This window comes from Palaemon carinicauda, chromosome 19, assembly GCF_036898095.1.
Source record: "Palaemon carinicauda isolate YSFRI2023 chromosome 19, ASM3689809v2, whole genome shotgun sequence".
In the NCBI taxonomy this organism is placed as follows: domain Eukaryota; kingdom Metazoa; phylum Arthropoda; class Malacostraca; order Decapoda; family Palaemonidae; genus Palaemon; species Palaemon carinicauda.
The window spans coordinates 39,960,290-39,967,789 of NC_090743.1; positions in this window are offsets into that span (position 1 = coordinate 39,960,290).

Consider the following 7,500-nt stretch of genomic DNA (forward strand, 5'->3'; position numbering starts at 1 on the left):
ATATTTATGTACTAGGTGAATGATACGCTTGTGACAGTCCCTGTACTTCTTTTTTTTTTTACTGGTTCATCCCCGTTTCGCATCATTTGTAATTTGGTTTTTGCCAAACTCTCTTCTCTTTTGAGGGCTTCAATCAATTTCCAAATATTTGGATGCATACTGGAGAGACTTGCTATAAATGTGCTGTGAAAACCTTCCAAATTATTAATTGTACGCGATTCTCCGTTCAAGCATCGGTGAAGAACATTCCAAGATTCTATTGAAAATTTTGGATTAAGTCTCCTCCTTCTGGTACATCTCCCTCTCACTGGTCCTATATATGAATTTTCAAAATAAGAGACAATAGGTTTAGGGATATCATCATCATCATCAACCAATTCATCAAAGGCATCCGCAACCTGATTTACAGGTAAAAAGGCTAAGGCTATAAAAAATCTCAATTTAAGACTGAATATGTCATCTTCGTGGGAACGTACCTTAAAACCTTCAGCTACAACATGTCTATAAATTTTTTGTCCTAAATGAAATTAGCAAAAAGAAATATTTGTTCCTGGAAACGTATTTGAAAATGCGTTTTCCGCTGCTTTTTCGAAGTCTATTATCATATCTTCTGGCCCCTCGTTATTCACTAATTCTTTCACTCTTTGGAAAAGGCGCTCATACGTATTTTGAGACTTATCAGGTAAGAGGGCAAAGAATCTAGGAGCACTGAAGTTCTTAATTTGTATATGCAAGACATATAATTGGAAAAATATAACAGGACAGCTCTTAAAAGTTCCATCTGCGTGAATGATGGGGTGAAACTAGACTAAAAAGTCTAGTTAGTAGTTAGGTGGATTGTTTATGCTATTTGTAAACAACTAGTGAATAACCAAACTAAGTAGTTAGGTATTTAGGTAATATCATATATAAATAATTCATAATATGTAATATAGAAATATCATATTTTTCTGATTTAGACATTTAAAAAAATGACAAGCCTGGTACCGAATTGTCCTGGTACCGAATTGTCCTAGTACCGAATTGTCCGGGACCGAATTGTCCGGGACCGAACTGTCCGGGACCGAATTGTCCGGGACCGAATTGTCCTAGCACCGCTAGCAGCCATGACAACTGCCGGCAGCCATGTTGGCTGCCAGCGACCATGTGTTATACTAACTGTCGGCGGCTATGACGGCTGCTGGCGGCTATGCAAGCTGCTGGTGGCCATGTCATCTGTCGGCAGCCATGACGGCTGCCGGTGGCTGGGGGCTGCTGGTAGCCATATGGCTGTGGGTGGGAAGTCCCTTCTGTCACCAGGGTTCTCTAGTCCTCCCTTGGACTGCTGGCCACAAGTTCTGTTGCTGGGGTATTAGCCTGGCCGGCGGTATGCCGGCCAGACTGGCACAAATAGGTGCTACTCGTCCGGCAGTACGCCGACTGTACTTGTGCTGCCGGAGGCTAGCCTGCCGGATATGTGCCGGCGGGACCTTGCCTGCGTTTGTACTTGTGGCTGAATGGAAGCCTGAATGTTACATTCTCCCCTTCCATTTGAACCTTCTTTCTGGAGAGAGAGAGTAAATTAGACTTTTACATCCTTAATTAGTGTATACATACACAGTAATAAGGCAGCCTTTACTCCATGCTGTCTCTCTTTCTCTTTTAGCTAGCATGCTGGCTGTGCCAGCAGGGACTAGCTATGCCAGCTATATGCCGGCTGAATTACAGTATATGTTTATACAGGTAGTCAGTATATTTGCAGTATAGGATATACTGCAGATAGAAAAACTATTGTATATATTATACTAGTAGTTATTTTCCAATATATCTTGGGTATCCTGGCCCAGGCGTTTGCTGAGACCAATCCTATATCTAAAGAATAGAATTTCTTCAATATTCTGATTAGAAATCAGTTTTCATATTACCCTATAATATTAAATATTTTAGAGGGCTGGTGGTATTACACTTCTAACCCTAAAAGGGTAGAACCCTTATCCTTGAGTCTCCCTGATCAGGAAACTCTATGTTTTAATATTGTAAGGGAGGTCACAGCAAATGGGCTGGGTAGGATACACAAATATATGTCTTTTATATTTCCTAGTCCAGTCGGCGTCATGCCGGCTGGACCGTGCCGTCAGATGCTTGCCACAACGGCAGCACACTGGCTGAACTACATTATATATAATTATACAGTAGCCAGTAATTTGCAATATAGTATATACTGCAAACAGAAAACTAAAGTATGATTATACAATAGTTAGTTTCTAACATATCTTGGGTACCCTTGTGCGGGCTTCTGCTGAGACCGTTCCTATATTGAAAGAATAAAATTCCTTCAATACTCTGATTAGAAATCAGTCACCCTTACCCACAGTGTTAAGAATAAAAAGGGCAGTGATTTGTACACTTCTCTACCCTTTCGTTGGAGTTCCCTGGATAGAGGAATCTCCTTATAGTTAATACTGAGGGGAGGTAACAGCATTTGCTCGCAGGGGATACACAAGTATGTGTCTCCCACTATCCCTTTCTAGCTTACCATCCTAAGCTATTTTAGTTAAAAGATGACTTTTACATATTGCTTATCAGTGAGATAATCAATTGTATCTATACTCATTCTGCTTTCCTTTCTTTACAGGAGGAACCCCAGATGACATGTGTTGCAGTCTTCTGCAATATCAAGAGTAAGTGTTTTTATGGTCATAATACATGCAGGTTTCATGCCCCTTGCAATATTATTTCCGAATCCCTGCATTATTGGAACCCGCAAGTTTGCAATGTATGTCGGACCTTAATGTCCGAGGGTTTCGAGAATCCCAAGTCGATAGAGTCTAGGGATGCAGCTCGTTACAAACTATGCAACTGGGTGAGAGGCTTCCAGAAGATCTCTCCTGGACCATACCTACCTAATGATAGGATGCGCAACCTACTATTCCCGAAAGCAAGTAAGGAAATAGTGGTGCCCCAGGCACGATTCACACCTCCCTGCGGCCAGATAGCCTTTGGGACGGAGGGCAGGAGGCCCCCACGGGAAGAGGGGGATAATGTCGCGTCGGAACTGTTTCCGTCTGTGCCGGCTCTAGAGCCATTAACATCGACATCTTCACCCCCTACCCCTCTATTAGATGGAATGGACCAATTATGGGCCCAAATAAAAGATCTAATAGAAAACTTTCGCAAACAAGACGAAAAAGAGGAAGCAAAATGCAAGCTAGAGCTCTGTGAAGCTCTACTTGTCGCTCCCCAAGGGTCATACAAACGACTCAGAGACCAAGACCTTCCAACATGCTCCAAAACCAATCCCTGGAGGTTTGCGGAGCTTATGCTGATTTTAAACGGCAAACTCTACATCTCGGAGAAGATGGGTGCTGTTCCTTTGGACAAAATCCAGTTTTGGCTAAGCTTTGATGCTTTCCCTAATTGTTTCATTTGACTGAGACATGAACCAACATCAAGAAAAGAAACGGAATTGAAGGAGGTCATGATTCTCGACCATGATAAGGCACAGGCTATCTTGTCAAGTAGCATGAGAAAGGCAGGTTACTCGGTGTCGAAAGTATTCACACTAGGTAACAGACACCCTTCCTTTCTTGCTCCTGCTTCAAAATCATTCCCCTTTACGTGGAAGGCATTTAAATCTGTTGCCAAGGCAGTGGAGGCAGGTAGACCATGTCCTGCACTCGAGGAGTGCAAGCCTCTGTCACTAGCCTTTCCGAGGCAGGAGAAGGAGTGGAAGGCAGTCCACTTAACCTTTTCAGTAGGAAGACTAGACACGGATATCGCCAGTGGACAGTTTAGCGAGAATCTCCCTAAGCTATCCGAGTTTCTTTTGTATAACGAAAAAGGGACAAAGGAGAGACTTGCAGCCTCCCTATCCCTACAAAACTGCATAGAGTTGTGTTCAACCCACCAAAGTACCCCAGACATGCTCATGGTCTTAGCCAAAATGCATATGGCCACCTTAGTAAAAGATCTTTATGCCTTTATGAAGGCTAGGAGAGCCTGTAGGGAGTTTGTGTTCGCTGCCGCAACAGTGAAACACGAAACCAGGAAGCTGATATCTTCCAACATCTGGGTTAGAGACCTCTTTCCAAACGAGGTAGTTAGAAAGGTGATTAAGAAGGCCACCACGGAGAACATAGGACTTCTCCAAAAGTGGGGCATCTTTTCAAAGAGACAGTCTTCCACGGTTGTGGGTCCCCAACCTAAAAGGAAGACGGAAAAGTCTGGAAATATCCCTTGGGCTGTTCAATAACATCCCACAGTTGGAGTGACCGCGGTGCCACAGGCAAGCGGTCGAATATGTAAACCTGCTGATCAGACGAAGCAAAGAGACGCTTCTGGTAGGAGAGAGGTTCCTTCAGGATCGCTGGACCTTCGATCCTTGGGTCCAAGGCCTAATCAAGATGGAACTAAGATGGGAGATAGACATGCCTCCACTGTCATTTCCTCAACTCTTCCTACACTCCAAAGCCCTCTTGGAAGAGTATACCTTAGAGCTCTAGAGCATACAGGTGGTAAGGAAAGTATAGTCCATCGAATTCCAGGGAAGGCTGTTTGGTGTTCCCGAGAGGGACTCAAGAAAACTAAGAGTCATTCTGGACTTGTTGCCGCTCAACAAGTTCAAATAAAACAACAAGTTCAGAATGGTAATCCTTCTGAACATAAGGACCCTGTTTCAAAAATGGGTGTTCGCAGTCTTGTCAGACCTGAGAGATGTCTATTGGCAACTTCCAGTCAGTCACCCCCTCCCCTCCTACCTAGGATTCAAGTTACAGAGGATAACGTAGATCCTAGGAAAGATACTTGTCGAACTAGACACAGTCCTAAGTATCTTCACGGGATTAGCAGACACAGTCACGCAAAAACCAAGCCTAGAAATGGTTCAGGCAACAATGTACCTGGACGAAAGGCTGGGGTGGGCAGCACCCGTAGTGGCTGGTCTATGAGCATCCAAGGAAGTGATACGGTTCCCGGAACATCGGGGATGCAAGATAAGCTTCAAGAAGTCTTGATTCTCTCCAGCTCAAAGGCTTCAATGGTTGAAAAACTATTGAAACCTGTGGTCACACCAGCTCTCCTTTCACTTGGGAATGTAAAAGGAGATCGCAGGGTCGGTCAAGAGACTCTGGTAATCAGTCAGGATTCCAAGACGCTAATAGGGAGGAGTTCTGAAGTCTCTTCTGTTCACAATAAGGACAGACCCAGGGCTAAGAGCACAGCTGAAAGATGCGTTAAGAGTCTGGAGAAGATACGCATCAAACACTCGAAGAGATCTAAAAAGACCGATATCGGTCCTTCCTTAATCGCTTCCCTAACAGGAGTCCAAGGCCAAAAGTCCCAAGACCATGTTGGTCCTGTAATGGGTGGGGAAACTCTCTCCACGCAGATCAGACCTCCTAAGGCTGATCTGGGACATCGAAGCGATAATGAGACGTCAGAATCGACAGTACTAGAGAACGTCTCATACAGTCTAGGTGACGTTAACCATCCCTTACCTAAAGGGATGACACCTGTCAGCAGTTCATGTGCAATCGATCCGCAATGTGACAGTGGATGCTCTACTCGGGCTCAAGCCTATAGAGTTAGAATGGTCCATAGACGCAGACGTATTCCCTCCCAGATGGGAACAAGTCCCCGAGCTGCAGATCGACCTCTTCATCACGAGCGTCTTCAAGAAACTACCTCGATATGTAGCCCCATACGAGGATCCTCTAGTGGAGATCACAGCCGATCTCCTGCTGAAGGTCCTCAATATGCTGATATCCTTCCAGGGAGGAGTGGCTATGTTGGCTCCCAAGTAGCCCAAGAGCAATCTGTTCCCTTTAGTGAAGGAACTGAAGCTGAAGCTGGCCCTAGTTCTGAATCCAGGACTATCTCAGAAGGTTCAGAAGTTAATTGCCTTCGATTTATCACAGAGAACCCGAACCCTTTATTTCATGATTTTCTTGCCCTAGCGGTTAGGAAAAGATTTGGGATCTCAGAAAGCAGTATATAATTCTTAGAAGAATACAAGTCTAAGTCAACGAGAAGACAATATGAGTCTTCTTGGAAAACGTGGGTTGCTTTTGTAAAAGCAAAAGGACCAAAAGAAATTTCAATGAACTTCTGTCTATCCTTTGTCCACCTTCATCGTCTAATTCTGCGATGAACAGTTAATTGATTGGGACTATCAATTAAAGGGAGAAGGGGTCATACTTTTAGTGTGTCCTCCTTTTGAATGAGTGTTACCATGGTGACACAAACTCTGTTCAAAATCTCAGATGTGGAATTATACAGATAGCACTAGTGCCGTGTGTATGTAGCACACAGTGTTGATAGAATATAACAGGTACAGAAATTCTGAAGAGAAATTTTATTATAAACTTCTCTTCAGTCTGAGAGTGGCACTCATCATTTCTTCCCTTTCAAAAAGGAAAAATAATTTCTGTATATGTTGCATGTATAATTCCGTTATCATGCTACATTCGTTTTACTTGTTAATTCAATTAGTAATTTATTAGAAATAAATGTCTATTAGAATGTAATTGTATCCTAATTCGCCCGACAATTGCATGTTTAAGATGCCAGAGTTCTTTTACTTACTGCTGTAAGTATACTTCATATCATTGTATGCTTGCAAACAATGGATATAATGGACACTGATATTGCTTCGGCAATATATACAAACTATGAAACTGTTTGTATATTCAGTGTATACTTATGTTTGTTCATACAATATATGCTAACCTTGAGGCCCCTTTTCTACCGTCTAGAATGACTCTTCCCTGTAGGGGGCAGGAAGCACTAACATCGTTTATGATTAGTGATGATGACGGATAACGGTAACGTCATTTGTCTCAAATGGTCCAAATGACCATAGAAATACTGTCCCAAGGTTAAGGCACTGATGAAAATCCACAGATACATTAATTCTCTGGTATGCTTCCATCAGGACGACATGGCTTGAGCCCAAATAACGGATTTTGAGCGAAGCGAAAAATATATTTTTGGGTGAGATGGCCATGTCGTCCTGATGGACCCACCCTTCTTTTCTAAAGAAAAGATCTTCACAGTATCCCTCCCGAACTACTGTATCTGTAGCACCATGCTCAATGCTACAAGGAATGCCAGCCATCTTCGATTTGGCGCTGTTGTGATACTCAATAGTAGAATGGGAACTAAGGGTAACCTTGATACGGCTCCCCTTCTAATTCTGCCACTTTTCCCCTAAAAGCGTAAATGCTATTCGGGGTGCAGATTACTATGTGGCATGTCAAGAAAATGTCCCCTGATATTATGCGATATCCTTAAGAGAAATTTAAGGATATTCGCGCCAGGAGTTAGAATTCTGGAGACCTAAAGGTAAATTCTCTGGGAATATCACTGTAGTCAAATATCCCTTAGGAAGTTACTCTTAGGAACCTTCCATCAGGGCGACATGGCCATTTCACCCAAAAATAGATTTTTCGCTTCGCTCAAAATCCATTATATATATATACGTTATATATATACGATATAAATATATACTTATATACACACACA